The sequence below is a fragment of the Aquarana catesbeiana genome, linkage group LG05, assembly GCF_042186555.1.
Source record: "Aquarana catesbeiana isolate 2022-GZ linkage group LG05, ASM4218655v1, whole genome shotgun sequence".
NCBI classification, from domain to species: Eukaryota; Metazoa; Chordata; class Amphibia; order Anura; family Ranidae; genus Aquarana; species Aquarana catesbeiana.
The window spans coordinates 237,832,950-237,860,519 of NC_133328.1; positions in this window are offsets into that span (position 1 = coordinate 237,832,950).

A 27,570-nucleotide genomic window follows, 5' to 3' on the forward strand; every position below is an offset into this window, starting at 1 on the left:
GCATTACCTTTCAATGTCAGCCAGTTGAGCACTGACATTGTACCTGCAACTGAGGTACAGCACATTCCACATATTCAAGAAAGGGGGCAGAGTCAACCAGCTCACCAGCTGAAAAGGCAGTAGTTGCAGTGCTAGAAATTTGGCCAAGCTGGCATTCAAGCTAGCATTCAGAAGGTGAGCATGTGGATGGCTGGGACTGAATTTATTTTTAATGTTTAGCAACTGGGGTAGGAAATTTCCCTGCTAACATCAGATGGTGGTGTACTGCTAGCAGATTGGCTGCAAGTACTTGGGATACCTATTGCTAGACCTTCATTCCTCTCAGTGCAGGTTTTCCAGAGGACTGGAGTAGGGTTGGAGATCCCAGATGAGGAGCAAGGAGAAGTCTGCATTTTTCTTTGTGTGTCTTTTGAAGTGCTGCTGCCGTAGGATATTGTAATTATGAATAGATTTAATTTATATTTAATTAATATTTTATTTATTTATATTTAATTAATATATTTAATTTATGACTAAGGTTGGTCTTGTTCACGGTCAACACCCAAAGGGCACCTCATCCCAAAATTTAGAGACAAAAAAAGAGCAGAGTAACAGGGACTTTAACGGTGCCAACAAATCTTAGAAAATGCTTTCATATTAAAAGTGTAAGTTTTATTGATACAAAATATGTTTAAAAGAAACAAGATTATTACATGTGGTACATCACTTCTTACAAATGTAATAAAAGCAAGGTGGCTATGAAATGCATAGGTTCAAGCTGGATTTGAAAGAAATTGAACATTAACCCAACATGTTTCACTGATTGCTTCTTCAGGGGACGTGCAATTCAAAGACAAATTGGTATGACAAACTAAACAATATAGAAAAAGAAAAAAGACAATTTAGATCAAAAATCTCATTCAGTATTGGTTTTAGGCATAAAGGTATAAAGGTAGGTTCATTAATATCATAGCCAGGTTCCCACTCCAAGTCATATGAACGCTGCCACTCACCCCACAAATAGCACCACCAATAACACGCCAGACAGATGTGAAAGCTCACCCCCAGAGGTTTCCTAACACAGAAGGGAGATGGTCTAGGTAGTGGCCATAGAGGGTAGAAGGATCGGGCTGTAATGTAAAACATGGGATATTAGACAATGATATACACAAGGTAAGCGGTGGCTGATATAAAGGATAATAATGGGGAGAGATTCTTTTTCAATTATAATAAACAGATTATATGGGGGGACTGATGCCTCTCACAACATTACTTACTTAGTATGATTATAATTGATTGAATAGGAATTAGTAAAGGTAGGACTGATTCTGAAGCATCCACACACTATCGTCATAAGATTGAGTGCTACGAGGGATGCTATAAATAAAACAAGGGTATGACTCAATTAATATGAGAGTAGGTAGTGACCACAGTGAAAGAAGTAACAGGTGAAATAGTAAAGCAGTAGATCAAGATGTGGTAAAACCATAAAAACAGATATAACTAAATGGGTGGACCAGTGATTGCAATAATGCAGAGGACTGTGTCTCAGGAGAAGATCAAAGAGTGCAGACACGTGCGTTTAGGGCGCTGCACACTCAGAAGGGTAATAAAAGGGTAGTTGGCCAGCACAGAAGTAGGACAGTATATTAGGCATTTTAGATATCTTGAACAGCATACCTGATAAAGTAAACGCCAGCTCGATGGAGCCCGGTCCTTAGGCTCTGGCTGAGACAGACAGCCAGACAAGCTGGTCTTATCTACTCTTCACTGAGCCAGCGTCTGACGTTGCTCGATGCGGACATGAATCACGCCAGCGCGCATGCGCGGAGCGCCGAAAGTAACCTCCAGACTACACTACCCAGGGAGCTGTGCGGGGGGAGGAGACGGCCACGTCCCACTGAACCAATGCATGGACGCAACACCGACATACCTCCATCACACACGCTCCCCCGGGAGAGCAGCAGATGGGAACGTAGGATGGACATTGTGACAGGACTCTGTCACTGTGAGGAACCTAAGGTGCTGGTTGGCGTGCAAATGGCATGTTTTTTTTAAAAATCAAAAATCACGCCCTGGATGTCCGTATGGCCACCAAGTCCATAACCCCCAAGTTGAGAAATACAAAGAGGGAAAGATCACACCGACAAGCATGCCAAGCGGGAAAGATGTGGGAGGAAGAGCCCAAAGGGGGAGAAGGGGGGTCAAGCCACCAAATGACCCCCCTAATCGTTCACAAAAAAAAGAGTACAAACCTGGCCATCAATAAATGCACAATAGAGTGAAATAACACTATCAAAACAGGGGGTCATTATACAAAGCAGCATATTAATACAGATTGGAAAAAAAACAATATATAATTCCTTATATATACATTTAAAAATCAAAAGTAGAATTAAAAAAGAAATGTAAGTGTAGCAATAGGGAGGGAATTGGGGAAGGAAAAAAAAAAAACACAAAAACATCACATGGAGACCCAGTTAAGGTAAATAATGCCAAGGAGGGTGAGTACCACCCGAAGAGATTAGAGAAAGGGTTTGAAGCTTAAACTCTCATTAAATCCTGGAGATATTGTGACCCGAAGGTCATATATCCAGCGGGCCTCTAACTGTAATAAAATACGGTCCACGCTGCCACCCCTGGAATCCAGGGGGATATGTTCCAGTGCTAGAAACTTAAAGTGGGGATTGAACTGATGATGCATACCAACATGACGGCTGATGGCTGTATCCATTAGGCTTTTTTGAAAATGGGTTTAACATGATCCCTAATTCTTTTCAGAAATTTACGCTTTGTTTTACCAATGTAGAAGCCACCGCACCGACACTGGGCTAAGTAAATAACCCCTGGTGTCTGGTAGGTGACCCTACATTGGATTGAATGCCATTTGCCGTTGGAAAGTTTAAATTTGGTTTTGCTGTCTACAAATTCGCAGACATCACATGATCCACAGGGGAAGGTGCCCCAGATGGTTTGAGTGGTTGGTGCCAATGTTGCTTCAAAATGGCTGTGGACCAATCGGTCCTTAAGGGAGGGAGCTCGTCTAAATGTTATTTCGGGGGAATCTTTAATATACTTTTTTGCAATTGGATCTGCTGACAAGAGTGGCCAATATTTAGTTAAGATACGTCTAATTTCCTTGTGTTGGCTTGAGTAATGAGTTATGACTCTTACTGTGTCGGCCTGTATACCCTGTTTTTTCAAGAATATTAGGATGTTTCTAGTTTTTGCGTTGGCACGGTTGTATGCTCTTTTCAAGCAGGCATGGCTGTAGCCACGAATTTTTAACCTATCATAGAGGTCCCTCGCTGCAATTTGAAAGTCAGAATCTTTACTGCAATTCCGTTTTAGCCGTAAGTACTGGCTGTAGGGAATGCTTTTGAGTAGGGAGGCTGGGTGAGAACTTTCAGCGTGGAGGATGGTGTTCCCAGCTGGAGGCTTTCTATATAAGGAAGAGTGTAGTTTGCCTTGTGCATCGACTGAAATGATTAAATCTAGGAAGCTAATGCAGCTTTGGCTACAATGCATTGTAAACTTTAGGTTAAAGTTATTAATTGAAATTATATTTAAAAATTCATTTAGTTCAGACTGGCTTCCAGACCAAAAGATTAAAACATCATCTATGTATCGATGCCAGGCGATGACCTTGTCATGAAGATGACTCAGATCCTCTCTCAAGAAGACTTCCTTTTCCCACCCCCCCCAGGTACAGGTTAGCATACGATGGGGCACATTTAGTCCCCATCGCAACTCCCTGCACCTCTTTCAGCTAGGTGATGCTTAATTACCTCAATTCCTTTTTCATGGGGGATAGCATTATAGAGGCTTTCTAAGTCTAGTGCTACAAGCCAGGTATTGGGGGGGAGGGTGATGCCTTCGATGGTTCTGAGAAGATCAATTGTATCTTTTATATATGAAAAAAGTGAAGTAACATGGGGTTGAAGATAACCATCCACTAAAGAAGAAGCATTTAGCGTAAGGCTGGAACAGCCAGAGATTATGGGACATCCTGGAGGCTCAATTAGAGATTTATGCACCTTAGGTAGTGCGTAGAACGTAGGGTCCTTTACATTCAAAAAATTGTAAGTGTTGAGATCAATGGTTCCAAGGTGATAGGCCTTGAATATGATGGCTTGAAATTTGGCCTTGAAATTATTTATAACTGTTTTGGATATGGAACGATACCAATTTCGGTTCATGAGAATTTTCTTACACATGCCAACATATTGGGAAATGATGCTCATAATGACCAGATTACCGCCCTTATCAGAGGGCTTAATTATTATCTCTGAATTTGATTGTAGTGACTTAATGGCATCTTTTTGTTGTGGAGTCAGGTTAGAGGACAAATTGAGCGGGATCTTGAGTTGTTCTATTTCTTGTTGAACAAATGCCCAGATATTAGGATTTGTATTTAAAACTGGAAAAAGTCTAGATTTAGTTTTGTAGGTTTGCGGGGGGGGGAAGACACGCCAGTGACCGACAGCGCCGGTAGACCCGATAAACCGGCGTCGTCCTTGGTGGCGTGTCCCTCCTCCCACAGTTCCGTCAGGTCTTCAATGGCCTGATGTTCTGATCTGTTTTTGAAGATCTAAACTTGAATCCGATGGATGTGTTTCCAAGGAAGGTTTGTCGAAAATAATTCTGCAAAGGAGTCTGCGAGCAAATAAGTGCAGATCTCTGATTAATAGAAATTTGTCGAGTGAAGAATCAGGACAGAAAGTTAGTCCTAATTGTAACACTTGTGTTTCAACATCTGTCAGTGTATATTGAGACAGATTAATTAAAGATAATTGTTGGTCATTAATTGTGGTGTAGGGCTGTACCGCTGGTAATTCAGGAGAGCCTGAAGATGTTATTCCTTGCCTAAAAAAATAGGTGCTAATTTTAGGTCTGTGGGTAAGGGTGTTCCTGAAGGGGAGATGATTACCTCCGTGGTGCTTATCTTGTTGGTAAGTTTAGAGTGCATAGGGGTCGCAGTGGTTGAAGTGGATGGTGCTAAAGAAACTATTGTGTGTGAGGCCAATGCCTGAGGGCCACGAGTACCTGATAGTGCTGGGTAAGGTAGTGATTCTGAACGTGCCGGTGCTGACTTCGAGTGAGCTTGATGTGATATTTAATTTATATTTAATTTATTTATATTTAATGAATATATTTAATTTAGCTTGTAGCTATGTAGGGCGGAACATATTATCTTCACCGAAATCTCTGGTAGACCAGACAAGTCGGTGCCTAGGCTTGTGTATACAAACAATGGGATCCAAACCTCATTGTTTTACACATACTCATTTCAAAGGATCCCATGCTGGGATATGCAATAAAGGGAGACCAACTTGTAATCAATACTTAATTTCCCAGGAAATTTCAAGTTAAGCTCCTGCTCAGAATAGTCACAAAGATTTGCATTAAAGGGGGCTGACTTATGCAAAGTATAGGGATTGGAGATGTAGCCAGTCCTTAACCAGGAATAGGGAAGCTCACCAATCAGTGCCACGCTATGCCAACCAATGAGGCATCAGCGTGTAATGATATACACAGACTAGATGGGAGGGAAACACACACTTTTATGGGAGAGCAACCATCAGAATGGATGGAACCCTTGTGCAAAGGGTAATTATAGGAAAGGTCTGCATTTTACTTGTAAGTAACTAAATATGTTTGCAGATTAATGTTTTCAGGAATATACTCTGTATTCCTTCATGTAATTCTCTTATTTTAACCTAATATTTTCTTCCTTGCTGTAGACTATAGCTAGATGGTTGTGTATTAGACAGACTTTCAACTACTCACCAAGAAATGTTGTTATTGTGTTAAAGCTTTTACTCATGGTCAAAGAACTCTCATTTAACCCAAATCATATCTGAGAGATATTAAATCTCAAATATAGTATACGGGAAAAGGCATGGGAGGTCGTCATATGTCTGGGCAAGCATGTGGTGCCCAAGCGGCTGCTGTTGTGGCCACGCTTGATCCGCTTCAGACATAGGTTGCAAACAGCAACAGTGCGATCTGCTAAACACATGTCCAAAAAGGCCCACACCAAGGAACTTTTCAAAATCAGCGGGGAGTCAGCAGCGCCCTGCACCTGCGGAGCTCTGCGGTGTGATGCAGTAGGGTGGCTGCCCTTAAATTGCCCCCTAGAGTACATCCTGCCTCGTTGGAGTTGTGCCTCCTCCTCCTTCTCTATTCTATCAGGCACCCAGGTAGAGTCAGTGACCTCATCATCCCCTCCCTCCTTGTCACTGGAGCAAACATGGCACTATGCTGCAGCTGGGGGAACATTAGTGCCAGTTTATTGGCCTTCTTGGACACCCCCTCTCTCTAGGCTCACATTCCTCAACTTGGGAACCAACATCGGATCCTTCAAATTGCTGTGCATCCTCCAGCAGCATGTACCTGACACTGTGGTCGAATAGTTCAGGGGACTCCTCCGTACATGATGATTGGGCTACGGAAGGAGTGACTGTGGACAAGGAGCTGGTGGAATAGGCTGCTTTGGCAGCTGCATAGGAAGGAAAACTACTCTGAGCCTGGGTGACAGAGGATGAGGAGGATGAGGACGGCTTTGTTATCCACTCCACCAACTCTTCTGCATTTTCTGGCTCAATAACACGGCCAGCAGCAGAAAAAAAGAACAAGTGTGTCCCACTGCCACAGGCAGAGGATGCACCATGTCCATGACCAGCACTGTTGACTATAGACACAGAGCCTGCTTGCACTATTTCAGTGGTCTGCTGTGAGCATCTGCCTCTCCTTGGTGGCCTTCTGGACATGATGTATATTTTGTTTTGCAACACCGCAATACACTGTATTGTGTACTGTGTACACCACCAGAAAAGTAGTAGCAACTGCACTACGGCTGCACTGTATTGTAATTACAATTTTTGATCTAATATTTCACAGCAGGGCCCATTCCTGCGCCCAACAAGAGTATCTGTGAGGGATTACAGCGTTGTGCCACCTCCACCACCATTGTCTAAGACCCAATTTTTCTGCCCCTGTTTAATAGGGGCGTGTAATCACAATTCTTGATATAATATTTCGCAGCAGGGCCCATTCCAGCGCCCACCAAGAGTAACTGTGAGGGCTTACAGTGTTCTGGTACCACCAACACCTAAGGCCCAATTTTACGCAGAGTGTATAGGGCAGGCTGTATAGTGTATACAGGCGGTCCTCTATTTTCAAACATCTGACTTACAAATGGCTCCTACTTACAAACGGAGGGAGACAACAGGAAATGAGAGGAAATCTACCCCTAGGAAGGGAAATTCTCTCCTGTAAGAATTAATATGGGAAAAAGGTGTCTCCACTCATGCTTTATCACCAATCCTTTTCCTAATAACCCCAAATTTTCAAAATCCAATTGGCATTGGAACAGAACGTGAGGTGAAATCTCCACTAGACAGACTACGTGCTGCTCTGTCTAGTGGAGACGCATACCATACCACACGCCATACCTGCTTTTTTATTGCTATTTTGGAGGCTTTATATAGAGCGGTGCACTTACGCACCAGGATAATGTGAGTACCCCATTGTGGGGAGTGTAATTTACTATAAATAAATTTACCCATCGATATTACACCATTGAGTTATTCTCTTGTTTATGCCTATGGAGCTGCATTGAACCAAGCTGGAGACTGACATCTGTTAATCAGTACAGAGCCCGGGGGTGGCTCCAAAGCGTGTTTTGACTCAGTCTAGCAGCTGGGTCACACACTCTGAGGTGAGCACATTAACTTAGCGGGGCCACTGAAGTGCACCGGAGCATGGTTTGCAGCACCAAGGATTTCATGAGCATGTTGGATAACACCATTTACGGACACTGTTTTTACACACCTATTTGATGTTGATTTACAGAACTTTTCACCAATCACTTTATGATTACCTATAAGGACTTTTTATTATAGTTATTATGGAGCACTGAGCACTTTTGTATCTGTTCACGCACTTTAAATATTTGGCAATATTTCTTATGCATATTGCACTTTAAATTGTCTGGTTTATATGAATTTATTTATATATATACGTTTTGATTTTTGTTTATCGCTAATTGATTGATTTAAAGAGGATTATTTTGCACATATCTTACACTCAAGAGATTGGTATAGTTTACTCTAGCGCAGCGTATATTTTTTCTTTAAATTAGTTTGCACTGCATATGAAACGTGATCTGCGCCTGCAGCTGAGTATTGTCACATATTTGGCATTGAATCGTGGTGGCTCGCAAGATTTTTTCCTCATGTTTTTAAAACATCAGTGATGTTTTTGAGTCTTTTTTTCAGCATCATTGATGTCTTCCTTGATCTTCTGTAAATCACGATTACAGACCATGATCTCCCGGATGAGGATCTGTGCACTTGCACTTGTGAAATGAGTTTCTTCTTCAGCATCCACATCACCTTAAATTAAAAAAACACACCATGTATTACAAATATGCAGGCATACATCAATTACCTGAAGCTGTGGTCTCAGACACTCACCTGTTGTGGTCACAATTTCACCAACTTCAAAAACCTCTCCTTCCTCCACATCCACTGGTTGTTTTGGTGGTATTTCCCCTTCTTTAGGAGGTTGTGGGGCTCTGGTGTCCTCAGATGTCCCGAGTTTTTTCACCCCTATGTGAATTAAAAAAAGGTATACTTAGCACACAGATATTTGAGTCCAGAAATAGGAATATAAAACATTGCTTGGAAGTGTCGTACAATTGTCTTTTTGGGCAGAGTTCCAAGCTGAAGACATTTTTTTTCCATTTCTAAACCTGGAATACTTACCTTTTTTGTACAATTTTCATACATGGAGACACCCCTAGTATCAACTGTAGCACCTGTGTTGGACACCCTAAAAAGTTTGTTCTGGTGTCCCACACAAGTGCTCCTGCGTCCAGATGTGTAAACAGCTGATAGTGTCCTCTCCTTACACTGAATCAAGTTTACATTTCGTTCTAATTACAAACCCATATAGACAACAATGTACTAAACTTATTTTAATACAAATAAGCATAAACACATGTAGTTAACCTGCATCTGCCAAAAACATTGTATTAGTGGGCAAATGAACAATGTTTACTTACTGTGCCCACGAACCTGAAAGTTGCCATTTTAAACTGTACAACAGTAAAGAAAAGCACATGGAGCAGTATGCAATAAGAATAATAGGAACACAGGACAACAATTTACTTTTTTGAAGAACTCTCCTGATCCTTCTGTACTGATCGTGCTCCCTCAATTTCAGGTCTAACCAGCGTTTCCTCAGTTGATCTTCGGATCGCCGTACCCCAAAATTCAGGCGCAGACTCTTCACAACTTTAGTCATGATCTTGGCCTTTCTCACATTTGAGTTTGGGTAAGGTCCATGCTTCCCATCATAGTCAACCCTCTTCAACATGTCCACCATCTCCACCATCTCTACAAAGGACATATTTGAGGCCTTAAATCTCCTCCGGGATTGGAACATTCGTGGCTCCGGGCTTTCGTTGTTGCTGCTGCTATCTGCATGCACTTGCTCTTTCTCCGCCATGTGCTCTCCCCACTGCGCAGAAAGAGAAGGGGCGGGGAATAGACTATAAAGAAGGTCAGGAGCGGGCAGAGTTTCATGCATGTGCAGTGTATATAAGGCGAAACACGTGTGTGTCCTACGTACTATCTGAGAGCGGAGGAAGGAGTATCGAAAGCGCTGATCGTTAGAACAAAGGTACAATTTGAACTTGGGGCATCAGTGGTCTATACTGCTTATAGATTGAGGCCTATATTGGAACAAGATTAGGAGAGTTTAGCCTGACATTAGGGTTTGTCTTGTGTTGTGTCTTGCAGAGAAAATGGATGGCTTCAATGACCACAACTTCCTCCCCATATTCCTAGACAAGTACAGGGAGCTGCCCTGTCTGTGGCAGGTGAAACATCTGCATTATAATCATAAACAAAAGAGGCTGGAGAAACTGCTGGAGTTGGTGAAGCCGGTGGTCCCCACGGCAAACATCACCTATTTAAAAGCCAAAATTGGTGGCCTGAGGAGCACTTATAATAGGGAGCGTAATAAGGTCCAAGAATCCATGAGAAGAGGAGCAGCAGCAGATGCCATTTATGTCCCTAGGCTCTGGTACTATGACCGACTGCATTTTCTGTCAGACCAGACTGAAGTCAGGCAATCCCTCTCAACCCTTTCCTCCATTCTTCCTTCCACGCTTCCTTCCACCCCAGTTGAGGCTACCGACGTCCAACTTGGGCCTTCCAGCCAGGAAGAAGAAGGTGAGGAGCCTGGCTTGAGTCAGGTATAGCATTGTTCAACATATTTCTGGTCGTAAAATTAATGATGTTATTATTGATCACTAATTGCTGATTTAATAAAGTGTTTTACATATCAATGGACAGTAGTGGCCAAAAATGTTTGGGACAAGAAGGAAATGCAGGGGTCAGAATGAAAGTCTTTTCTATTTGGTAACATTCAATTTGCAACAGTCATGAGCTGAAAATTGTGTGTCATTGATGAACCAAATACTAAAACTATGTTCTTTTTTCATACACAGGAAAGCCTTAGCCAGGAGGAGGCTGTGGAATGTGGCAGCCAGGAGGTGGCGGGGGTAAGTGGCAGCCAGGAGGTGGCCGGGCCCAGTAGTAGCCTGACAGAATCCCAGGTCCCTCCCCTTCGCCTTCCAACCAAAAGGCCCAGGAAGGGGAGCAATGTGCAGGAGGCAGTGCCTGGGCTGATTCGGGAGGCTAAGGCGGCCTTCAGAGCCACCCCCACTCTTCAAGAGTCCTTTGCCTGCATGACTGCCAGCAAAATGCAGGAAATGGAGGAGGGCCAACGCCTCTTGTGTGAGGAAATTATGTATACGACCCTAAATAAGGGGTTGAGGGGCCAAATCACAACCAAAACACACCTGTGTGAATTGGACAATCCTCCTCCTCCTCCTCTACCTCCTGCCACACCTCCAACACCACAGCTACAGCCCGGAAGCAAGCGGGGAAGGAAGAGTGGAAGTAAGACAAGAAAGTGATGGCCTGGGTTCAGTCTGGTCTGACAAAAGACTCAGGCTGTGGTATGACCACAGCCTGGGGACATATATGTCATCTGGTGCTGTTCCTGATCTCTTGTAGTCCGGGACCAGATTGTGTTCACTATTATATGGACTCCTCAGGCTACCAATTTTGGGGGTAAAATGGTTGATGTGTGCCCTGGGGTACAAAGGCTTCACCAATTTCACCAGTTTCTCCAGCGTTGCCTTCCTCTTTATTTTATTATGACCCATAATAAATGACTATTTTGTATTCACAGATACTTGCCTATGTGTTTTACTTCAAAAAGGACAGTTTGTGAGTAGGCAGGTACATTTCCAAAATACAATGTCAAATTAACAAGGGATACCAACACAAACCAACCTCCTTGAGGTTAAAAAAATACAAGATAATAATGGTGTTGTGGTAACTTGACACACAAAATGAAAAACAATATTATGGAGAGCACTAGAAAAAAAAAAAACAAGGAGATCTTGATAAAAAAGAACACTATAAACCAAAATTAAATACATTATTATGGAGATCTGATGAAAACCAAAAAATATTCAGGAGATCACAAGAAATAATAAAGAAATAATTTTTTCAGAACTCTGTGTGAATATCAGCAGCAAAACAACTTCATTATTCTACCCTTCTAAAGAAGAAGAGAATGCGCTGCATTAAAAGATTTAAAAAATTGCAGCGTGACAAATGTGCTATCTCCATTACGAACGCTAGTTTTACCAGACCGAGCGCTTCCATCTCATACTTGATTCTGAGCATGCGTGGAACTTTGTGCATCTGAATTGTTTACACACGATCGGAATTTACGAGAACGGATTTTGTTGTCGGAAAATTTGTGATCCAGATCTCAAATTTTGTGTGTCGGAAATTCCAATGGAAAATGTCCAATGGAGCCTACACGGTCGGAATTTCCAACAACAAGCTCCTTTCGAACATTTTCAGATGGAAAATCCGACCATGTGTACAGGGCATAAGAATTACCTCAAGTCCGTAAACAATTATGCATCGATGGGGACAGAGCCAAGACCTTATGGACACTCCTCAGGATTGAAGTGTATAAACTAATAAATAGGATACATCTATAAACCAAAACATAACATGACTTAAATAGAGAATCACCATATTATGGCAGGATGGATAAGTACAAGTGAGTATGTAGCATGCTACGTACTAATAGAGGTGAACTGCAGTGATTGATCCGACCCAAGGAATAAGTCTGGAATAAGACTGCCATTAAACCTGCCCGATTAAATAGGGCATTGATTAGCCTAAGGGGTCCTCAATTTAGGTGAAACTCCACCCATCCCCCGCCCCCCCACCCCCAACACACACCCACCTATTTTTTTGTTTTTAGTTTTTTGTTCTCACTATGGAGTTTTTTTTCACGTTTCCCCCACTTGTCCCTTCAACTGTCACCGTTTTTTTTTCCCTCACTGTATCTTCTTTGCCTTATTGTCTCACTTCCCAGCACTGCTTGTCCTCTTTTTTCTGGTGGGTTCACCTTCAGTCCACCTTCACAGTTGTCCCTTCTCCATGGCACGTATGATGCTGTTTCTCACCCTCATATCATCATCATCTTATTTCATCTGGGTGTTTTTGTTTATTTTTTATCTTTTATTTTTTATTATTATTATTATTATTATTTATTTATTATTCTGGGGTCTGTTTTTCCCTCTGTGCCCGCCCGGCCCCCTCTTCCCCCCTCTTCCTTCCTTCACTTCCGTCCCTCTGGTCCCTGCAATAAGTGTGGCCTCTTGTAGGTCTTCATCCTGGCTTGTTGGGTGTTTGTCCTTATGAGGGGCATGCACCATATTGGTTCCACTGCGCTGTCTGGATCATCGGGCAACAATATTAGGCATGGTTTCTGGAAGGTTAGACATACATCCATCACTGGAAAAAATAAATCTATTAACCTATTTTGTACTTTTTTTGGAATCAACATATTCTATTGTTTGGTTTTTCAATGTACTTATTTATACATTGTATTCCTTAGAAGTCTGTATTCTTCCCCCCTCTACTATAACATGGTCGAAACGCATTGAGGTTCTTCTGTATGCTGTTCTACATTTATTATGCCATTTCTATGTCCATTGTACCTCTGTATATTTATGCATTGTATGCCTTCCAGACTTGGTTTTAGAGCTCATGTCTTGACAGAGAGTTGTGCCACTGTATACTATTTTTTGTAATAAACTTTTTTTATCAATCATTCTGAATTATTTGCTGCAATACAAAACCCCATAGGGAAATTCTCCTCATCTTTTTTGTACTTACATCGGGGCGTGCAGCTAATTCTTGCTCATATCCTTGTATCGCTTCCTTGTTCTCTGACCTTGCAAGAAGATCTGAACAAATTAATGAGGTGGGCAACTACATGGAGGTTTAATGTAGAAAAATGTAAAATAATGCATTTGGTTGGCAAAAAATTAATGTGATCTACTTAAAAAGGGGATTAACTCCAGGGATAAAGCGATAATTCTCCCACTCTACAGAACTTTGGTCTGGCCTCACCTGGAGTATACTGTCCACTTCTGGGCACCAGTCCTCAGGAAGGATGTACTGGAAATGGAGCGAGTACAAAGAAGGGCAACAAAGCTAATAAAGGGTCCGGAGGATATTAGTTATAAAGAAGGGTTGCAAGCACTGAATTTATTCTCTCTGGAGAAGAGACGCTTGAGAGGGGATATGATTTCAATTTACAAATACCATACTGGTGACTAGGGATGGGCTATCTGTTCGAGTCGAACATGAGTTCGACTTGAACATTGGTTGTTCACTTGTTCGCCAAACAACAAACAATTTGGGGTGTTTGCGGCAAATTCGAAAAGCCAAGGAAAACCCTTTAAAATTCCATGGGAGAAATATAAAGTGCTAATTTTAAAGGTTGATATGCAAGTTATTTTCATAAAAAGTGTTTGGGGACCGGGTCCTGCCCCAGGGGACATGTATCGATGCAAAAAAAGTTTTAAAAATGTTTTTTAAAAATGGCCATTTTTTCGGGAGCAGTGATTTTAATAATGCTTAAAGTGAAACAATAAAAGTGAAATATTCCTTTAAATTTTACCTGGGGGTGTCTATAGTATGCCTGTAAAGTAGCGCATGTTTCTCATGTTTATAACAGTCCAAGAGCAAAATGACATTTCTAAAGGAAAAAAAAGTCATTTAAAAGTGCTAGCGCTAGTGCTGGCTGTTAATGAATTATTGGTCCCGACAATACACATAAAAGTCATTGAAAGTCATTGAAAAATGTTTAAAAAATGCATGGGAGTTCCCCAAAATTCCATTACCAGGCCCTTCAGGTCTGGTATGGATATTAAGGGGAACTCCGCGCCAAAATAAAAAAAAAATGCTAGGGGTAAAATGTACCCCTTACCAATTCTGATGCAACGTAGGATTCCCGTTGCATCAGAGGGGGCGGGGTCACCCGTACACATCACTGGGAAACCCTGAAATTTCCCCTTGTCAGAGGGGGCGGGGTCACGTGACGGGTGACCCTGCCCTCAGCTACATAAGAGCTGTCAAGCTAGCGCCGTGTCATTGGCTGGGTACCTCCAGTGGCGGCAGGATCCTGTGCGTGTTCCTCGCTAGAGTTGCTGGAGATCATCCATCGCTGGAGATTGAAAATTGGATTACATCGCTGGTGTAGGAGCATGGATTTATTGGATTACATTGCTGGAAATTCTTTTTTATTTTTTTAATTTTTTTTAATAAAGGACTTGTCCCAAGCCGTCTCCTGCCTGCAGACTCCCACAACCACCGGGCAATGGTTGTGGGGATGAGGCCCTTGTCCCCATCAACATGGGGACATCCTCCCCATGTTAAGGGCATGTGGCCTGGTACGGTTCAGGGGGGGTGCTCTCTCGTCCCCCCTCTTTTCCTGTGGCCTTGCAGGTTGCGTGCTCGGATAAGGGTCTGGTGTGGATTTTTGGGGGGAACCCCACGCCATTTTTTCTTTAATTTTGGCGCAGAGTTCCCCTTAATATCCATACCAGACCTGAAGAGCCTGGTAATGGGATTTTGGGGGACCCCCATGCATTTTTTTTTTTCAATTTTTCAATGGCTTTCAATGACTTTTATGTGTATTGTCGGGACCGACAATTCATTAATAGCCAGCACTAGCGCTAGCACTTTTAAATTACTTTTTTTTCCTTTAGAAATGTAATTTTGCTCTCAGACTGTTATAAACACGGGAAACATGTGCTACTTTACAGGCATATTAGGACATCATAAGACATCCTACTGATGGGACGTGGTCAAGGTCCCCACCACCAGCACTCACTTTACTTTTGACACTCTTAGTCAATTTGGGGGGGAAAGAATTACTCCTATTGTTCCTGTTTAAACTGACATAGTTGTTCTCTTCATTTGGCGTAGTGCAGCGGCCACCAACATTTTTGGTACCAAGGTCTGGTTTCAGGGCAGCCAATTTTCCAGGGACCTGGGTGGGGGGTGGTGTTTGTTGTTGGGATATTCACTGAGTCATTCTTCAGCCCCTTTTCACAACACAACCCCCCTTTACAGCACAGTCCCCCTTTTATATCGGTGTCCACAGTCCCCCTTTACATCACAGTTCCCTCTTAACAATATAGTACCCCTTTACAGTGCTGTCCCCTTTACATCACAGTGCCCCTTTACAGTGACTGGGAAAACACGGGGTCGGCAACACAAGGACCTGTTTGCAATCTACCTGTTACCTGTCCATGGTCGTGATCGATGGTTTGCCAACCCCCTCTTTAAAACAGGTAACCTTTGAGAGGTAGAGATCTACCTGGACAACATGGTAGAGATCAAAGATCACTGGGGTGCAGTGCCATTTTTTTTTTGAGGAGTTAATTAGCAAGCCCCCAATAAAAAGTAACGAAAGGATGGCACAGAGAAAACTTAAAAATATAATAAAACTAATGTCACTGTAACATTGTAAAAACTTTGCCTACCTTAAAGTTAACTTCAGCAACCCCCACAAGTGTGATACAGGAGTCCATCATGAAGGCAGAACCACTTGAACAGCAGGCTAACTTGCTCAACTAGTTTCAGGCCTTGCTGTCCTTTTTGTCTGCTCTGAGTTCTGGCCAGTGTAAGTAGTATGTAGGGCATTGTACAGAGGTAAGCAGGGTGTTTGGCAGTGTACAGGGGTTAGCAGGATGCACAGCAGTGTACAGGGGTCAGCAGGATGTACAACAGTGTACAGGGGTCAGCGGGATGTACAGAGCTTAGTAGTAGGTAGTAGGTAGGGCAGTGTACAGAGGTCAGTGTAGGTAGGGCAGTGTACAGAGGTTAGTAGTAAGTAGGGCAGTGTACAGAGGTTAGTAGTATGAAGAGCAGTGTACAGGGAAAAGTAGGGCAGTGGACAGGGGTGAGCAGGACAGGGGGTCAGCAGGGCATTGCACAGAGGGGTTAGAGGCCACAGTACTGGGGAATCAGGAGGGTACACCACTGGGGGGGCCAGGAGGGCATGGTAAAGGGGATCAGGGTGATATGGTACAGGGAGTCAGGAAGGTACACCATTGGGGTGTCAGGAGGGCACTGTACAGGGGGGTCAGTAGGGCATACCACTTGGGGAGTCAGGAGGGCAAGGTACAGTTGGGGTCAGGAGGGCACAATAGGGGGGGTCAGGAGGGTACACCATTGGAGGGGGTCAAGAGGGCACGCTCCTGGAGGGGGTCAGGAGGGTATACCAGTGTGGGGTCAGGAAAGCACACCACTAGGGAACGGGGGGTCAGAAGGGTACACCACTGGAGGGGGGTAAGAGAGTACAAAACTGGGGGGGACAGGAAGGTGCACCACTGGGAACTCAGAAGGGCACAGAAAAGCATGCAGCAGGGCGGGGAATGCCTTTGCCGGCTAGAATTAGCTATGGCACATTTCCACTTTTCTGCACAGCTCTGCCAGTTGGGAGTTGGCAAGGCAGGTACAGGATCATGAGCTACCCATCACCTGCCTGCTACTGACCGGTAGATTGAAATCAACGGGTTGCCGACCCCTGCCCTAAAGAGACAGTCAAAAACACCACTTCTGGCACAACTTCTGTGCCCAACTTATAATGCTGTACCTGCCCCTATGAGAGCTCAAACAATTAGAGATTTAAGGTCCTGGGTAGCAGAGAAGTTCTCCTAGAACAGATACCTACAGATAAAGCTATCATTTGACCCTCTACTCACCAGATGGTCAGGGACCTTCAATATGCTAGCTGTAATGTGTCCCCAGCCTCCGAAATTCAGAAAGAGCTTTTTTGTCATGGGAACACATAGGGATCTGGAGGGACAAATCCTTACTCCCCTCACTTCCAAATGTAACTCTTCATCAGAGAGTGTACACCCCTTACTCTAGCTGATGTATCAATGTTTTATCCAAGAGCAGGAGGCCCTGGGAGAGAGAAGGGAATGTTACGGTGGCTGGAGAACACAGAGAAAATGTTAAAACCAGGGGAGGAAGCTAAGCTAGAAACAATCAAGACCCTACATTATTTCAGAAACAGATCTAGAAGAGAGAAACTCTAGCATAGAGCTGATTCATGAAAAGTCCTAGTCAGTTGCTCTCCAGTGAAGTTATGGACCTGAATGATGCTTGGACAGTTGAATCCAGCTATTCCCATTTCTCTTTCTGTTTCATCTATTGCTCTTTGCATTTCATCCGAATGCTTCCATTCAACGAATACTCTGGTACCTCTAGGAGGGAAGAATAGAATTCAGGCCCAGTTTTAAAGAAAGTGTCAGTTGTTTGCCAAGAATGAGGTCAACATAGGGTGAGTAAAGGGTGCTCATCATTGCTAACAGCTACAGGAAGGCAAATCCTTCTACAAGAAGTTTTAACGAATGTTGCTGAGAGGTTTGGAAGATTAGGAAGACAAATTGCAGAGCTGAAGAAAACAAGATTCCTTATTATTGTTGAATGGAACTTAGTTTGTAACTAAAACTACTTCTTCTTTGGGAATCAGATCATGAGGATAGACTGTGCTGTGAACCAGGCTACCCAGAGTGTTGCTGTTCTGAGCCAAAAGACCCCAGTGGAAACCAGATACAGGTGCAGGCTTGTGAAGGAAGTCCTGGGTGTGGTGTGACCTTCCTTCCAAGCTGGCAAGAAGCCAATGATCATCTCACTGGATTATAATATAACCCATAAAGATGACATAAAAACACACTTTATAGCACAACATATTTATTAAATCTTAAAAAAAATACAAGTCACAGTAAGTTCTGATGATATTGCACTCACATCTCTCTCTGCACTCTGCACTCTCCTGGCACCCAGTATGCCCAGCCTGTATGTCATCTCCCATCGCTGTTCTGACCTGCGAGAAGCAAGCGTGTGTTCCACAGGAAAAGAGACAGAAACTGGAAGTGACATGGGTCTCAAACTCCGCCACGAGGCAGTCCATTTATATGTCACTTCCAATTCATGATGCTGGTCATATTATTATTTCTATTAGGAAAATATGGTCAGATTGAGTTGAAGAGTTTCCTCATGAATTACAAATACTGTTACTTTGAGAGTTAAACCCCAATGAGAATTAATGGGCCCCACAACTTGCACACTTTATACCTGTTCTTCCACTGGTTAGTGGTGTAGGTAGGTAAAGACTAGTGTTGGGTGAGCGGTTCAGACCGAGCCTAAGTATGGTCAGAACATCGCCTGTTAGACTGTTCGGTGAACACATGGATATGGCACTTGGCAGGATGTTTGCCCACTGAGCGGCCCACAATGCACTGCGCGCAGCACAGTACATTCTAAACCCTGATTGGGTAAAGCTTTGCCCAATCAGGGCACAGTGAATATCAGGTTGATAAGGAGAGGGCTGCTACATCCTTAACAATGGATTAGTCATCAGCTGTCAATGGGCTTCCCTTCTGACAACTGAATGAAAAAAAAAACATTGCCAGCAATAGAAAAATGAAAAAAAGCCATGCTAAAATTAAAAATAAAATGGCGTGGGGTCCCTTTCAAAAACCATACCAGACCCTTATCCGAACATGCACCATTCGATGATGTCACACAAGGGCGGTGCCACCAGGTGAAGTCGCCAGGTCGGTCCGCCCCTTACCTATTTAAGAACTGTCACATGGCGGAGCAGGCAGACTGCGGTTAGCCTTTGTTGAGGGCTGAGTTAATGGTTTCCCTCTTTTTTCGGGGCCAGCGGTGATGTCGGGTGTCGTGATTGATGATGGATCTACATTGGGGACATTTTTTTTTATCTTTAAAGGAATTGTCAAAAACTGTGTGTGTGTTTTTATTTCTTTTTGACACTTTTTTGGTGAATGGGTAGGGGTACATGTTCCCTATACTCATTCATATAGGGGGCAAGATCTGGGGCCCCCTTGTTAAAAGGGGTTTCCAGATTTTGATAAGCCCCCTGCCCGCAGACCCCCACAACCACAGACTAAGGTTGTCAGGAAGAGCCCTTGTCCACATCAACAAAGCCCCCTCACCCCAAACCATCCCCCCATGTTGAAGGCATGTGGCCTGGTTTGCTCGCTTGCTCCCCCCCTTTCCTGGCCTGCCAGGTTGCATGCTCGGATAAGGCTCTGGTATGGATTTTGAGGAGGTCCCTACGCCTTTTTTTAAAAATGTTGGTGTGGAGTTCCCCCTATAATCCATACCAGACCCAAAAGTCCTGGTGTGGATTGGGGGGGACCACCACGCCGTTTTTTTAAAACAATTTTCTATTGCCAGCAATGGTATTGTATTGCAGCCAGTGGCGGAACTACCGCCATAGCGACCCACGCGGGCGCTATAGGGCCCACAGCTGAGTGGGGACCGGTGAGTCGGCATGCAAGTGAGCGGGCGGCGGGTGAGCCACCAAGCTGCCCATCCGTTTGCCACTCATACAGTCACACTGACTGTGCGAGCGGATGCAGCTGGGCAGCTCGGCGGGCGGGCAAGAGAATAGACAGGATGTTGCCAGCTGGGAGGCTCGGTGGGTGAACTGGCCAATCAGCGGGTGGCGGAGCAGAGAGATAACATCATCTCTCACTGCCTGGCGCCTGCCCTGCATCCCAGCAGTTCCGCCCTCACTCACTGTGCAGGCAGCAGAGAGGATTACATCATCTCTCTGCTGCCTGACTCAGACTGGGACACAGAAAGTGACAATCCCCATTCCCCACATTAGCAGGAAAGTGACAATCTGCAACTTGTGGAAGGCGATGTGGCAAGTGGACAATCTGCAATGTGTGGCAGGTGATGTGGCAAGAGGACTATCCGCAATGTGTGGCAGGTGACGTGGCAAGTGACAATCCGCAACTTGTGGCAGGTGACGTGGCAAGTGACAATCCGCAACTTGTGGCAAGTGACATCCACAACTTGTGGCAAGTGGACAATCCGCAACTTGTGGCAGGTGACGTGGCAAGTGACAATGCACAACTTGTGGCAGGTGACGTGGCAAGTGTGCAATCCGCAATGTGTGGCAGGTGACATGGCAAGTGGACAATCCACAGTGTGTGGCAGGTGACATGGCAAGTGGACAATCCACAACGTGTGGCAGGTGACATGGCAAGTGACGTGGCAAGTGGACAATCTGCAATGGGTGGCAGGTGATGTGGCAAGTGGACAATTTGCAACATGTGGCAGGTGACGTGGCAAGTGACAATCTGCAGCTTGTGGTAGGTGACATGGCAAACGGACAATCCGCAAGGTGTGGCAGGTGACATGGCAAGTGGACAATCCGCAATGTGTGGCAGGTGATGTAGAAAGTGGACAATCCGCAATGTGTGCCAGATGACATGGCAAGTGGACAGTCCACAACTTGTGGCAAGTGACAATCCGCAACTTGTGGCAGGTGACGTGGCAAGTGACAATCTGCCACGTGTGACAAGTGACAATCTGCATCAGGTGGCAGGCGACGGTGGCAAGTGACGCACTCAGGGCTCCCACTGATTCTGCATTATGGTGAGTTGAACTATTTCATTCTATATAACAATGTAATAATAGAAATAATGTGTTTCAATCATCCTGACACCATAACAACCATGTGCCGTGATGATTGAAGTGCCATCATCAGCCATTGCCCTGATAAATTGCCCCCCAAAAAACGTATTTTCTGGCAGTGCCCCTCCCGAGACTAGACTCTGGATCCACCCCTGGGTGAGGATGAGGAATGTAAGTTTACTGTTAAGCCTCACGGGGCCCAGCAAGTCCGGCCCTGTCCCAACACACGCAGCTGCATACAGCAGGAGGCAGGAGCAGAGAGTCGAGTGGGCAGGAGCAGAGTGGGCGGGGCAGAACGCTCGAGAGCGCCTGTGAAGGGACATCATTTTCAGCACATGAGGAGGCTCTGGAGTCTAGACAGGAGGTAGGAAGGGAGTGGGAGACTGTCATCTGTTTTGCACTGTTTTGCTATTTTTGTGAAGAAAATGTTTGCTATATTTTTTCATTAGGATAATTTCGGCACAAAGAGAGGAGGAGCAATGCCAGGTTCAAGGGTGCAGATGTTCCTAAGACCTTAAGAATAAACTTGATCAAACTACCATTAGGGCCACTGTTCATCATTGCTATCTTAGTTCTCCCCTATTTGTCTTGTATTTACACATAAGTTTAATCAGAACAGATATTGATTAGAAGGCATGGAAGTCAGCAATGTGTGTCCTTCAGGGGCTGCATACAGTATACTGCATACTTTGTTGTTCGAAATTAATATAAGCTGTTGCCTGGGAACTGTGCCACATGGGTGTGGTATTCTGTTGTTCAATGGCATTAGTTCATTTTTTGTGGGGGGGGGGCTGTTTGCAGGGGGGAGGGCATACAACATTTGCTATGGGGCCCTGTAATTTCTAGTTATGCCCCTGATTGCAGCCATTTAAATGTCATTTTTTTTCTTTATATATTCCAGTTTTGCTGCAGCAGGTTCTATACACGGTACATATACGGCACTTTACAGGCAGACTAAGGGGACCCCCCAGGCACTATATTTAAATACATTTTTAATTTTTTAATTTTTCACTTTAAGCATCATTAAAATCACTGCTCCTTTAACTGCTTCCAGACCAGCCACCGCAGTTATACTACGGCAGGTTGGCTCCACTGCACGAGCTGTACGTCGGCTCTTTAAGACGCCTTTGACGGTGCACCCGCATGCCTGAAGCGTGTCCCCAGAGCTGATGCGAGTGCCCGGCTGGTGCAATGACAGCCGACATCCACGATTGCTCATTACAGAATGAGAACGGGAAAGTGTGTGTGTAAACACACACATCCCGGTTCTCTCAGCGGAGAGGAGACAGTCATGTGGCCATACTAAGTATAAACACTGATCTCTCTCTTCCCCTAGTCAGTCCCATCCCCCCTACAGTTAGAACACACCTAGGGAACACAGTTAACCCCTTGATCGTCCCCTAGTGTTAACCCCTTCCCTGCCAGTGTCATTTATACAGTAATCAGTGCATTTTTATAGCACTGATCGCTGCATAAATGTCACCGGTCCCAAAAATGTGTCAAAAGTGCCCGATTTGTTCTCCGCAATATCGCAGTCCCAATAAAAATCACTGATCACCACCATTACTAAAAAAAAAAAATAATAATAAAAATGCCATAAATCTATCCCCTATTTTGTAGACACTATAACTTTTGCGCAAACCAATCAATATTCGCATATTGCAATTTTTTTTACCAAAAATATGTAGAAGAACACTTATTGGCCTAAACTGAGGAAAAAAATGTTTTTTTTTTTTTTTTTTTAAATTTGGGGTATTTATTATAGCAAAAAGTAAAAGTTATTGGGGTTTATTTACGAAAGGCAAATCCACTTTGCACTACAACTGCACTGCAAATGCACTTGAAAGTGCACTGAAAGTGCACTTGGAAGTGCAGTCGCTGTAAATCTGAGGAGGACATGCAAGATAAATAAAAAACAGCATTTTAGCTTGCACATGATTGGATGATAAAATGAGCAAAGCTTCCCCTCATTTCAGATGTTCCCCTAAGATCTACAGCGACTGCACCTCGAAGTGTACTTTCAGTGCACTTTCAAATGCACTTGCAGTGCACTTGTAGTGCAAAGTGGATTTGCCTTTAGTAAATCAACCCCATTGTGTTTTTATTTCAGAATTGTTTCTCTTCTTTTGTTTATAGCGCAAAAAATAAAAACCTGCAGAGGTGATCAAATACCACCAAAAGAAAGCTTTATTTGTGGGAAAAAAGGATGTCAATTTTGTTCGGGTACAGCATCAAATGACTGCGCAATTATCAGCTAAAATGACACAGTGCCGTATCGCAAAAAATGGCCTGGTCATTGAGCAGCCAAATTTTCCGGGGCTGAAGTTGTTAAAAACAATGTTTAAAAAAAAAAAAAGAATTGATACATGTCCCCAAGAGCAGTACCTGGGCTCCCATACTTATACCTATAAGCCTTCAAAATGGACACTTTTGATTTTTCTAGTTCAGGTCCCATAGACTTTAATAGGGTTTGAGACTTGGGTCTGAACTTTTTCCATGATCGAAAGTTTTGGTGAGAACCGAACCAGAGGGTGTTCCGCCCAACACTAGTACAACACTTAGTAACACTAAGTGATAAAAGATAAACAACCTTTTATTGAAGATTACTTGCATACTTTTTCTCCAGAGCCCCAAATGGAGAGAATCACATATGGGACCCTAAATGTGCCTTAATGGGACCATACAACACAATAATATAAGAAAATTGAAAACATTATTACATCATTAAAAACATTGTACATCAAATGTCATATAATACCAATGTGGTGGACACATGATTGCAATTCCAAGACTAGCATAGTTGGTCGATGTATTTTGCACTGTTTTTGCTTCCTCAGGATCCACACCAATATTTAAATCATAAGATATTGCTGTACAGAAATAGAAAACATCAATATCAGACAACATTCAAGCAATCATACAATATGTAATTATGCAACAAACACAGAAAGAATAGCTCACATTGCTTGACAGGACCCAGGGACAGAGGGAAAAAGCACACATAACCTTTAAACCCCTGCCCTAACCTATATCTTACCCCACTGACTATCCCCCCTTCCCCTTTATACCTGCATATTGCCACCAGTCAGACCACCAAGTAAATGAGCTATGGGGGAGTACTAAAATGGGGGACCAGGGCACAGCCAAATTTCCAGACTTACCTTAAGCGCTAATAATAATAGAGAAACTAACAAACACAGATTTCACATCAATAAGCTCAAAAATATATTAATGCATGGCCCTGACAAGAGAGCGTCGGGCTATTCTGAGTCCTTCTATAGCCCACTCCCTATGTCTCTGGGACACGGTGTGGAAAAAATACCTGCTTAGGTCTCCCCATTCCCCTGTGGCCCCTATAATTAATAACCCGCACTTTCCTCCAGTACAGAATCCCCAGCAATTCACATGGTGGATTAACAAAGGCCTTTACTGGATAGCACACTTCATAGATCACAAAGAGACAAGGCAACAGTCTTATTTTCAGGAGACGTTACAGATGCCCCAGATGGAATCCTTCCGTCTGTACCAAATTATTAATTTTATAAAATCCCTGGGTACTGATCAGATAGGCATAACCACTAGGACCTTGTTTGAAAATAAATGCATATGCAGACCTGAGTCCCGTGGGGGGGATCTTGGAGCTCTATGTCCTCTTCAACACTCAATGGACTAAACACTCATACCAAATGGTATGGAAATCAGATCTAGGGGAGACTATAGAGGAGGAGGTTTGGGGGCAGTGGTCGACCATGATGCACAGAGGAATACTCAATACTTCCTTGGTGGAAGTGAATTACAAGGTGCTGTCCAGATGGTACCTGGTCCCAGCCAGGCTGGCGAGACTGTAACCTGGCACTTCACCCCTTTGCTTTACAGGGTGCAGGCAAGAGGGTACTATGTCCGGTTGTCCTGTCCCAAGGTCCAGCGCTTTTGGATCAGAATATTCACTCTGGTGACAGGACAAAATCAACCTAAAAATCAACCTAGACACCTCCGATCTTTCATCTTTTTTATTTTTTCAGCAGCTAAAATTTCAATAGCGTGAGCATGGAAAACCCCAGTGGTCAGTCTTGCACTAGTAAAACACAAACTTTCTTGGATCATGGTCAATGAAAAATTGACCAGTATCTGTAGGGACAGACAAGACAGATTTGTTAAGGTGCTGTCCCCCTGTATTAAATATCTCCAAGCCCCATAGTTCCCGGAAATGGGTGGTAGGGGGCCTAGGCCGAGGGCAATGACTCCTGCTTCTTATTTCTGACCTTGTTTCTTCTTCTTTCCACTCTTTCCTTTTTCTCTTTTCTTTTCATCTCTTCTTTTTTAAGTTCTGTGATATTTACCTTATGGATGCAAGTGAAGAGTCCTGATGCCTCTCATTTTTTGATGCCCATGTGGGAGCTAGGTAAAGTGTCTCAAGGTACCAGAGCAACCTTGGTAATAAGTGCCCCAACCTCAGGTTATGCTATAGGCGCCACAATTTGATCAATTGTTACCGAGATGTTTTCCGGAGCAATATTCCTGACTAGTTTATACCGTACCACAGAGAAGTTATTATTATTCTGTATATGCCCAGGCAAACATGAGGATCTGACACCTGGTTACCTAGTACATGGATCCTTCTGTTTTCCTAAGAAATTTGTCAAACTTTTGAATAAAAATTTATTGAAAACAAAAATATCTTCATGCAGCAGATGATGTGTCTCTGAAAGAATAATAAAGGAAATAAATAAGAAAGAAAGAATAATAAAGGAAAGAAATAATAAGAAGGAAAAATAAATATCTATAAATAACAAACCTCAACACTTCTATCATATAAAATACACCAAGCCACAAAGATGTCTATGATGTATCAATTGCCTGCCATTTATGGGACAGAGGTCCATTCCAGAGGTGAAAATCAGCATACACATACACTATATTGTCAAAAGTATTGGGACACTTGCCTTTACACGCACATGAACTTTAATGGCATCCCAGTCGTAGTCTGTAGGGTTCAATAATGAGTTGGCCCACCCTTTGCAGCTATAACAGCTTCAGAACCATTTAGACATTTGTGCTGCATTGCAATATGTTATTGAACACGTGTTAACGCAACCTATTTACTTTGAAAAATCAAAATTGAACATGGCTCATTTTCTTTCAAAATATGAAAACCACAATAAATGGCATGTATGTTGTGGTGTGCTGTAGTGCAGGTGCATCGTGTAAATGCACTTGAGTGTCTCTGTAAATGAATGGCATCACAATGCACTGCAATACGTGTATTGTGCATAAGTGCAAATGGGCCCTCAAGGTTTTGGTGAAAACAACAAAGTCAGTGCAAACATTGAAATAACACTCCAAGCCACATCTGTATAAACTTGGTTGGAAGAGAAAAGGGGTAAAGGGCCACAGGGCCCTAATTCGGACTTTACAGGCAAGATGGACAATGATATAGTACAAAAATATATTTTATTAACAATAAGTCATATCACACAGGACAAGCAAAAAAGAATTAAAAACATACGATAGGCATATGATAGTAATGAGAATCTAGTGTAAACAAGAGAGTTGACACCAATTAAACGACAGTGAGCCCCTGCGCGTCAACGTGCTTCGCTGTTTTGCTTCGTCAGGACACACTTGGCGTTACTTGAAAGGAATAGGTCTCAACATATAAATATCTCCACATGGAGAGCTCCCAGATGATCACCCAGGAATCACAGTGTACAGCAGGAGGCAGTTTCTTACTAATACCAGCAACCAAGTATAGGGCTGATGGCGTAAGGATAAATAGATAAGAATATAAACTAATATGGTTCACCTGGGGAGGAAGGAGATACACCGTGAGTATCCAAATAATTAAAGGGGGAGAATAAGAGAGGAGAAGGGTACAACAAACACCCTTCCACCTGTTTTCAGTCCAGAGTAACAAGGGCTTCAACAATAATCCATATGGACAGATATACAGTATCTCACAAAAGTGAGTACACCCCTCACATTTTTGTAAACATTTTATTTTATCTTTTCATGTGACAACACTGAAGAAATTACACTTTGCTACAATGTAAAGTAGTGAGTGTACAGCTTGTATAACAGTGTAAATTTGCTGTCCCCTTAAAATAACTCAACACACAGCCATTAATGTCTAAACTGCTGGCAACAAAAGTGAGTACACCCCTAAGTGAAAATGTCCAAACTGGGCCCAATTAGCCATTTTACCTCCCCGGTGTCATGTGACTCATTAGTGTTACAATGTCTCAGGTATGAATGGGTAGCAGGTGTGGTAAAATTGATGTTATCGCTCTCACTCTCTCATACTGGTCACTGGAAGTTCAACATGGCAGCTCATGGAACTCTCTGAGGATCTGAAAAAAAGAATTGCTACTGTACAATATTTTGTGTGGCCACTATTATTTTCCAGTGCCTTAAACCTCTTGGGCATGGAGTTCACCAGAGCTTCACAGGTTGCCACTGGAGTACTCTTCCACTCCTCCATGACGACATCACAGAGCTGGTGGATGTTAGAGACCTTGCGTTCCTCCACCTTCCGTTTGAGGATGCCCCACAGATGCTCAATAGGGTTTAGGTCTGGAGACATGCTTGGCCAGTCCATCACCTTTACCCTCAGATTTTTTAGCAAAGCAGTGGTCGTCTTGGAGGCGTGTTTGGGGTCGTT